Here is a 10,785-nt window from a genome sequence, read left to right as displayed (position 1 = left end):
TAACAATTCTCTGGCACTCCGTAACAATTCTGTCTGTCCCTGAGTAACAATTCTCTGGCACTCAGTAACAATTCTGTCTGTCCCTGAGTAAAAATTCTGTGGCCCTAAGTAAAGTTTCTGTGGCCCTGAGTAACAATTCTCTGGCACTCCGTAACAATTCTGTCTGTCCCTGAGTAACAATTCTCTGGCACTCAGTAACAATTCTGTCTGTCCCTGAGTAAAAATTCTGTGGCCCTAATTAAAGTTTCTGTGGCCCTAAGTAACAATTCTCTGGCACTCAGTAACAATTCTATCTGTCCCTGAGTAACAATTCTCTGGCACTCCGTAACAATTCTGTCTGTCCCTGAGTAACAATTCTCTGGCACTCAGTAACAATTCTGTCTGTCCCTGAGTAAAAATTCTGTGGCCCTAAGTAAAGTTTCTGTGGCCCTGAGTAACAATTCTCTGGCACTCCGTAACAATTCTGTCTGTCCCTGAGTATGAATTCTGTGGCCCTAACTAGCGTTTCTTTGTCCCTAAGTAACAGTTCTGTGGCCCTGAGTAACAATTCTGTGTCTGTGCGAGTAACAATTCTGTGGCCCTAAGTAACAGTTCTGTGGCCCTCAGTAACAGTTCTGTGTCTGTGCGAGTAACAATTCTGTGTCTGTGCGAGTAACAATTCTGTGGCCCTAAGTAAAGTTTCTGTGGCCCTCAGTAACAGTTCTGTGTCTGTGCGAGTAACAATTCTGTGTCTGTGCGAGTAACAATTCTGTGGCCCTAAGTAAAGTTTCTGTGGCCCTAAGTAACAATTCTCTGGCACTCAGTAACAATTCTGTCTGTCCCTGAGTAACAATTCTCTGGCACTCAGTAACAATTCTGTCTGTCCCTGAGTAAAAATTCTGTGGCCCTAAGTAAAGTTTCTGTGGCCCTGAGTAACAATTCTCTGGCACTCCGTAACAATTCTGTCTGTCCCTGAGTAACAATTCTCTGGCACTCAGTAACAATTCTGTGTGTCCCTGAGTAAAAATTCTGTGGCCCTAAGTAAAGTTTCTGTGGCCCTGAGTAACAATTCTCTGGCACTCCGTAACAATTCTGTCTGTCCCTGAGTATGAATTCTGTGGCCCTAACTAGCGTTTCTTTGTCCCTAAGTAACAGTTCTGTGGCCCTGAGTAACAATTCTGTGTCTGTGCGAGTAACAATTCTGTGGCCCTAAGTAACAGTTCTGTGGCCCTCAGTAACAGTTCTGTGTCTGTGCGAGTAACAATTCTGTGTCTGTGCGAGTAACAATTCTGTGGCCCTAAGTAACAGTTCTGTGGCCTTCAGTAACAATTCTGTGTCTGTGCGAGTAACAATTCTGTGTCTGTGCGAGTAACAATTCTGTGGCCCTAAGTAAAGTTTCTGTGGCCCTAAGTAACAATTCTCTGGCACTCAGTAACAATTCTGTCTGTCCCTGAGTAACAATTCTCTGGCACTCAGTAACAATTCTGTCTGTCCCTGAGTAAAAATTCTGTGGCCCTAAGTAAAGTTTCTGGGGCCCTGAGTAACAATTCTCTGGCACTCAGTAACAATTCTGTCTGTCCCTGAGTAACAATTCTCTGGCACTCAGTAACAATTCTGTCTGTCCCTGAGTAACAATTCTGTGGCCCTAAGTAAAGTTCCTGTGGCCCTAAGTAACAATTCTCTGGCACTCAGTAACAATTCTGTCTGTCCCTGAGTAACAATTCTCTGGCACTCAGTAACAATTGTGTCTGTCCCTGAGTAAAAATTCTGTGGCCCTAATTAAAGTTTCTGTGGCCCTAAGTAACAATTCTCTGGCACTCAGTAACAATTCTGTCTGTCCCTGAGTAACAATTCTCTGGCACTCAGTAACAATTCTGTCTGTCCCTGAGTAAAAATTCTGTGGCCCTAATAACGTTTCTGTGGCCCTAAGTAACAATTCTCTGGCACTGAGTAACAATTCTGTCTGTCCCTGATTATGAATTCTGTGGCCCTAACTAGCGTTTCTTTGTCCCTAAATAACGATTCTGTGGCCCTCATTAACAAGTCTGTGTCCCTGAGTAATGGTTCTCTGTCCCTAAGTAACTTTTCTCTGTCCCCAATTATCGTTTCTGTGGCCCTAACTCTGTCCCTGTCCCTAGTACAGAGCGGTCTGCCTCTGTTCAATAACTGCAGGCAAATGAAGAATTCCAAAATGGCCGCTATTTATAGCTCGACCATTACACAGTGCTGGCTGGCTGGCTGCTGATTGGCTGATGCGATCACATGTAGTTGAGGAATGCATTATGGGTCAGCGCGCCTTGTCTGCGCGCCTTCCCAGACATCCCCGCTCCGTCGCCGCACATGTCAGCCGCCATTTTCTGAAAAATTTCGATTCGCGCGTCCGAATTAGGCTATTTTTCGGATTCGGCACGAATCGAAATTTTTCCGATATTCGACTCGAATTCCACTTCGGATACTTCGATTCGCTCATCTCTAATGGTTTCCTATGGAACATGTTCACATCTATGCTTTTTTGAGCTGCTGCGTTCTTGGAAAGGGTCAGAGACCTCAGAAAAGCAAAAACAGTGTTTTCAACAGAGAAGCTGCTAAAATGCATGGTAGTGTGTCTTTTCCACGTTTTGCATTTTTATTCTGCACAGCAGCAAAAAATTCCACTTTAACAAAAAAATAGAGCTGAACAAAATGCAAAACACAGTAAAAACGTGTCAAAAATGCGTGTAGAAAAACACAAAACAAACTGCGAAAAGCACTACAAAATGGACAAAAAGCAAACTGCATAGGTGTGAATGAAGCATTATACTCATCAGGACATCATAGATGTAATAAGTAACTTTGGTGAGATTTTGGGCTGCTTATACCCTTTTCTCAAATCTGAAGCTATTTTAATTAAAGAAAAACCTGTGTTGATGAAAAAAACATGGAGGTTGCCATTTCTACAGTCTCTTGCTTCAGATGCTTCATGCCTGGCTGTCATACTTGCTTGAAATGTTTTGATTCAGGGACCCAGAAGAGGTCTGCAGGTCATGGGTACTTCACTAGTGGCTGGGTGCCTGTTAGGGGTTAGTCATTAGGAAAGTATTCAAGCCAGAGACAGCCCGACAGCTGGGGTTTTCTGAAAAGTTTAGCAATAAAATTCTAAGGTTTTCTCTGTCTAGCTTTCCTTTAAATACTGAGCATGGATCAAACACAGCTCAGATGGTTCTGTTCCATCATGTTTATGGAAAAAACTAATCACAATCAGCAAACACATTACTTGACAAAAACAAGTCTAATAAAATGGATACAGCAAGGCGTGGGCTTAAAAGATGATTGCTTACAGCCCAAGCTTAGCTATATTTTTTACTTTTTGGCTACAGTGAAGAAGATTATCCACTTCCATAAAGTTGTAACTGCTTTCAATTATATTTTATATGTTTAAATATGTGTAAATATGTAGCACTCACTCCCTTAGGGGTCTCTGGATTTTGATGGGTCCCTCTAGGCTCTGCACAACCAGGCAACACGCATTTACCACATTTTCACACACAGAGTCAGCAAAACAGTCCTTGAGCTTGGTTTTGTTTCTTTTATTAGGAATTAACAACTTGGATGGGGTCTAGGGGTATATGGGATGCCCAAGGAACTGTAAAACTTGAGGACAACTTCTTAGCAAACACTGTACACTGTACGAAAACTTGGACCCAAAGGAGGGGATCTTTCCAGGACTTCTCCAGAGCTTCCCCCATCCTCTGAAACTCTCTACCCCAATTTATCAGACTATCGCCTACTCTGCTCATTTTAGGCGATCTCTGAAAACCTATCTCTTCGGGGAAGCCTCTCCTGCCCTCAGCTAATAATGTAATCTTCTACTCCTCCTACCAGTCCATCCCCCAGAGTTATTACCTCATGTACCACTAGCCCCTCCCTCCTAGATTGTAAGCTCCAAGGAGCAGGGCCCTCCTATTCCTCTTGTATTGAACTGTATTGTTACTGTATTGTCTCCTGTTATATTGTAAAGCGCTGAGCAAACTGTTGGCGCTTTATAAATCCTGTATTATAATAATAATCATTCAATTCTTGAGAAAAACGCCTTCCAGGAGAGCCAAGTTTGGTGATAATGATCATAGGTGCCCAATTCACATGCATTGAGATCCCCCATACACACAATATGGTCCATCTCAGAAACCCTTTCCAAATTCCATATTCATATCTTTTCTTTGATAATCTTCTATGAGCAACATATATATACACAGTATATATATACTGTAATATGGTAAACTCATGAATGCATATGTTGCTAAGCAGAATAAGAGATGTCTGTGTCACCCCAAAGTTTAATATCACTTGTATGCTGAATTTCTTTCATTTGCAGAAATCTCAGCTCCATGAAACAACTTTTCTTCTAATCATTCTTCATATATTCAAATTCGTCAAAAGCTCTCAAGAAAAACTTTTTATGCCGGAGCAAATGGAACCCATATTGAATTTGAACAAAACACCAGACCTATTGGAACTGACTTACTATAGGATTAAAGAAAGTTACATTTCAAGAGTGTCTGTCCACAGAACTTAAGAAGGAACTTCACCCAAAAGGGGACGTTCCATTCTTCTTCCTCCTCCTCCCCCCCCCCCCGCCATATTTAGAATATATTTTTTTGCGGGGGGAGCGAGTACCTGGTTTGGACAGATTCTTGCTCCCACTTGTGGATAGATTGCCGCAGCGATTACACTGGATGTTCTCCTCCAACCTCCCTTCCCAGCAATCTTCTGAGACACATCACAAGTCCCAGAAGGCTGCAGGACTATTCACAAAGCACAGCTTGTGCATGCACAATGGAAAGCTGTGAAACTGCAAGGAGTCACACCCGGCTGCGCACAGTTAACTAAAAACAGAAAACTCGCACTAGAGGTGAAAATGTTTTTTTTTAATAAAATTAGCAATACTGGTGCTGCTGCTCAAGTGTCAACCACTTATATGTGAATAAAGGAAAATGTATACACAGCACTCAACAGTATGAATGAACCATAATAATTAATTGAAAAGTGTCCATAAATGTCCAATAAACTTCAATATTGAATTTCCAGTTAAATGCTCCTTGTTCTGCAAACCATAAAAGTGACTTTGTGTTAAAAAAAACACACAATGTGACCCGTGATTTGTTCCCCCTGTTTGACCAAACTCAACAGATAAGGTGGACCCCTGGTGTTAGCAAAAGAGTCAATAGAGCTCCCTCTAGTGAGGAAAATCACCTTTTGTTCCACTTCATGTTGTGTTCCACTCTCATTCAGCTTCAGTCAGTAGTATAGAGCATAGTAATGAGTAAGCTGGTGCTTCAAGCAATAAAGATCAGAGGGAAAGAGGGCGCCTTCATAGTGTAGTAGTAACTTTTTATTAGAAAGTACATAAAGAATTACACTTACATTTTACATAAAAACATTCCGTTTTGAATATAAGGTAAAAAAATCTGATAGGCAGCTAAATCGCAGTCCAGGAATACCACTGGTCCATATGCATTCCATGGACCAGATGTGATGTCACCGGAAATCAGAAGCTCCATTCAACATGTTTCACCCCTCCCACTTGACATCTTCAGAGACATGAAGTTCCGGTTTCTCCCAGCATCTAATATACCCAAATTGACTATCATTATAAACAGTCTTACGGTATCTAACAACTTTCCAGATATTATTACCCATAGTGAAAAAAAAACTGGCAATAAATAAAACATATTTAAAATGATCATAAAAAATAGATTTTAAACATTGTATAAATATAAACCTACATTTTATAGACTAATACCTTATATTGCCCCCTGCAATTAACACACAGGCACCGGGGACCAGAAGACCGGTGAAGAAAAGGCCTGGGTGAGGACAGCTCTAGATCCTGGAATAGTTGAGTGCATGCCTATCAAATTTAATTTTTGCAAAACTGATTGAAGCTTCTCTTTAATCAATAATACGAAGCAGTATTTACTTCAATCAATCAACAAGACAAAATACTTTTTAATTTCCCTTGCGCATAATGGGCTTTCAAAGTAAAATCTGCTTCAGTTGGGTTACTATGCTATACTTTGCAGAGTGAATATTCTTTATTCCTTTAACAAATCAACCGTATTGCTTGTAATGCAGGATTCCAATTAAAGGACAACTAAACCAAAGAAAAATGTAATATACTGCATTTACCAGATATGGTGGCTGCATTAGTTTTTTTCAGGCTAAGAAGATTTTCATAAAGTACTGAAATTACCTGTTGATCTTGTTGGAAATGCAGGAAGTCTCCTTGTCAATTCCTGTGAGCTAAACAGAAAAAAATCAATATCTGAATTCTAGGTGACAAACACAGCCCCTCCATTGATACAGTGGAAGAGTGAATGTAGACATTGAAGGACAGCAGTGAGTTATTCCCAGGATTATAGGTGAAAATAAAGGGAAAAAGTCAGTTAAAAAGGAAACCATTGCAACTCCTTATCTAAGAACTGGTAAGCTGCAAGATATACCCTTTTTGGTGGGGGGTGTGGGTAGATATAATTTATCTTTGATTGTATCCTTTTTTTTTAAGAAATGACCGAGATGTTTAATAAATAAGATTGTCTTAAACATTATGAAAATTGAAAATGAAGACGATCAAACCACGTTTTTGAGGTTGTTCATGTAGAGAATCTTAGAAAGACTTCTAAGCATTCAAAAACTGTATCTTGTCTTTGGTCTGTATCAGTGCCTGGTCACAATTTTTATAATGCTTTAATAAATATTGCATCAAACTGCATATAGCTAAATCTCAAGGGTCCAAAGGGCTGATATCCACTTTGTACTCTCAGTTACTTCGTACCATACTAGGCAAGTCTCCTTTGGCAGTCAAGGTTAGATGGCAAGCATTAATGTCTGAAAATTGGAATGATATTTAGACATTCCATTTGTCAGTATGTCTAGCTGTCAAAACTAGTGTATACAATTGTACCTTATTCACAAACCATATCTAACACTAACAGGTCTACACAAAATGGGTCCGTTATCCCATGAAAACAGCCTGCACTGTCTCCAAACCCCAAGCAGACTTCATCCATCTCATATGGTCAATCAGCAATTTGTGGTTCCAGATGACAGAATTACTGTAATCCCTGACTGCAATGCCCATCCCTTGCTCCCTGCAGATTTGCCTGTTTGGTATTCTACGTGAGGAGTTATGGCTCCACTATATACAGATATTTTTGAGTGAAACTCTACTATTGGCCTGGAAGGCAAAAGCTTTGAGATGGATGCAACCAGCTTCCCCTACTGTACATCAATTGATAGATTTGTTGGACCAAATAATTCCTGTCTGGACAAATTTAACAAAGTGTGGAGGAAAGTAGGCTTGACCCCTGAGGACAATGCTACCTCCAAGCACACATAAAAGGGACTTCAGTAGGTGAACAACAATGAACTGATAACCTCCCATGGCTTCCATTACTACTTCTATGCTGACGACACCCAGATCTATCTTTCCACTCCCCAGCTCACCCCTTCAATCTCCTCACATATCACAAATCTACTAAGTGACATATCAGCATGGATGTCATACCACTACCTTAAACTCAATCTTTCCAAAACCGAGCTTGTAATATTTCCTCCTCCCCGATCCTCCACTCACGACTTTACCATTAAGATCAACAGCACAACCATTGGTCCTTCCCCTCATGCCAGGGTGCTAGGCGTAATCCTAGACTCTGACCTCTCCTTTGGGCCCCACATCCAATCACTGTCTAAATCCTGCCGCCTCAACTAGAGATGAGCGAATTATTCAAAAATTCGATTCAGCCGATTCGCCGAATTTGCGGAATAAATTCGATTCGATGCGAATTTATTCGCTGCGAATTTAACTTATTAAAAGGGTTTCTAGGCTTCAGAGAGCCTTTATATTAGTGCAGAACACTGTACCTTTAATTTAAATGCCCTTGGAGTCTGCTGGGGAAGAGAAATAATACTGTCAGTCAGTATGACATGCAGATGAGTGCCGTCGATCTTAGAATCATCGCACACTTCACTCATTTGGGCAGTCACGGGGCCAAAACCAGAGTGTGGAGCCACAGTGTGGCGGTGGAGGCAGCAGCAATGGGAGGCCATACAGCACCCTATGACAAAATGGAACCCACCAGCAGTGTGAGGAGACCTGAAAGTGGCACATGGCAGAGTGTGGCGATGGAGACAGCAGCAATGGGAGGCCGTACAGGGACCCATGAGACACTCTGGACCTGGCAGCAGCATGAGGAGGTGGTACAGGGGCCCATGGCAGAGTGGCGAAGCGTAAGCAGCTTAAATTGAAGGCCATACAGAGGCCTATGTTAAAAAGTCCCCCCAGCAGCAGTGTGGGGAGACGACTATCAAGAGTCCAATGGCAGAGTGGCGGAGCAGAAGCAGCTTCAATTGAAGAAGAAGAGGATGAAGAAGAAGAAGAAGAAGAGGATGAAGATGAGGATGAAGAAAAAGAAGAGGATGAGGATGAAGAAGAAGAAGAAGAAGAAGATGAGGATGATGAAGAAGAAGAAGATGAGGATGATGAAGAAGAAGAAGAAGAAGAAGAAGAAGAAGAGGATGAGGATGAGGATGAAGAAGAAGAAGAAGAGGATGAGGATGAAGAAGAAGAAGATGAGGATGAAGAAGAAGAGGATGAGGAAAAAGAAGAAGAAGAAGAAGAGGATGAGGATGAGGAAGAAGAAGAAGAGGATGAGGAAGAAGAAGAAGAAGAAGAAGAAGAGGATGAGGATGAAGAAGAAGAAGATGAGGATGATGAAGAAGAAGAAGAAGAAGAAGAAGAAGAAGAAGAAGAAGAGGATGAGGATAAAGAAGAAGAAGAAGAAGAGGATGAGGATGAAGAAAAAGAAGAAGAAGAGGATGAGGATGAAGAAGAAGAAGAAGATGAGGATGAAGAAGAAGAAGAAGAGGATGAGGATGATTGAAGAAGAAGAAGAAGAAGAAGAAGAGGACGAGGAAGAAGAAGAAGAAGAAGAAGAGGATGAGGATGAAGAAGAAGAAGAGGATGAGGATGAAGAAGAGGATGAGGATGAAGAAGAAGAAGAAGAGGATGATGGTGAGGAGGAAGAAGAAGAAGAAGAGGATGATGAAGAAGAAGAAGAAGAAGAAGAAGAAGAGGAGGATGAGGATGAAGAAGAAGAAGAAGAGGATGAGGATGAAGAAGAAGAAGAGGATGAGGATGAAGAAGAAGAGAATGAGGATGAAGAAGAGGATGAGGATGAAGAAGAAGAAGAAGAAGAAGAAGAAGAAGAAGAGGAAGAGGATGAGGATGAAGAAGAAGAAGAAGAAGAGGATGAGGAAGAAGAAGAAGAATAAGAAGAAGAGGATGAGGATGAAGAAGAAGAAGAAGAGGAAGAAGTAGGATGAAAATAAGAAGAATTCCAGTACAGCAAAAAGTGTATCTGCAGAGAGCTCCGCTATTTCTGACAGTTCTCTGACAGTTCCTTCACATTTACAGCGGTTGAAACATTGTATCTATTTGTTTCTGAATAAAAACATCTGTATCCTAAATGGAAACAAATAGATACAATGTTTCAACCGCTGTAAATGTGAAGGAACTGTCAGAGAACTGTCAGAAACAGCGGAGCTCTCTGCAGGGACACTTTTTGCCGGCTGTAGAAGGGATGAAAATCGGCCCATCGGGGAAAATTCGATTCGTGCATCCGAAGTTTGCTAATTTTCGGATTCGGCGCGAATCGAATTTTTCCTAATATTCGAAACGAATTCCACTTCGCCAAGTTCGATTCGCTCATCTCTAGCCTCAACCTCCAGAACATTTCCAAAATTCGCCCCTTCCTGACCAATGACACCACAAAACAACTTATCCACGCCTTGGTTTAATCCCGCCTTGATTACTGCAATTCCTTCCTCACTGGTTTACCGTTACACAGGCTATCCCCCCTTCAGTCCCCCCTTTATGAATGCTGCTGCTAGACTCATACACTTTACCAACCAATCAGCGACTGCTGCCCCTCTCTGCCAATCCCTTCACTGGCTTCCACTAACCCAATGTATAAAATTAAAAATACTAACCACAGCTTACAAAGCCATCCACAACACTGCCCCTAGCTACATCACCAACCTCACCCAGAGATACCGCCTAAATCGCCCACTCCACTCCTCCCATGATATCCTCCTCTCTAGCTCCTTCATCACCTCCTCCCACGCTTGCCTTCAGGACTTTTCCAAAGCCTCTCCAATCCTCCGGAACTCCCTACCACTGTATGTCCGGTCAGCCCCCACCCTGTCTGCCTTTAGGCGATCTTTGAAAACTCACTTATTCAGGGAAGCCTACCCCACCTCCACCTAGGAACTGTACTTGAATCACCTCCACCAGATCATCCCCCGCAGCTATCACCTCCCCCTTCCTTTAGATTGTAAGCTCCACGAGCAGGGCCCTCCTATTCCTTCTGTACTGAAATTGATTGTAGTTGTACTGTCTCCCTTATATTGTAAAGCACTGCGAAAACTGTTGGCGCTATATAAATCCTGTATAATAATAATAATAATAATGAATGAGACATTGGTTGCTTTCACTTTTATTGTTTCACTACCATACAAATAACGCCTATGCATGTAATTAGATCTCTCATGTACACATATATTTATAAGTCTCAACTGTCTTATTTATCCAACATGAGTCTAATTCTTAAATTCCCATTATGAAGGAGAATACCTCAGGTGAAGGTAAAATATCAGTCTTTGATAAAGCTGAATAATTAGTTCCCAAGCATGGTACTTTGCACAACATTTCTATTGGGTAACAGGTTTTAGTATAAGTTTTGATCTTAAAGTATAACTAAAGGCAAAACT

The sequence above is a fragment of the Staurois parvus genome, unplaced genomic scaffold (genome assembly GCF_062004578.1).
Source record: "Staurois parvus isolate SC_StPar_1 unplaced genomic scaffold, SC_StPar_1.0 ptg000672l, whole genome shotgun sequence".
Taxonomy (NCBI): Eukaryota; Metazoa; Chordata; class Amphibia; order Anura; family Ranidae; genus Staurois; species Staurois parvus.
The sequence above is the reverse complement of the archived record's forward strand: the minus strand, read 5'-3'. Positions refer to the sequence as shown.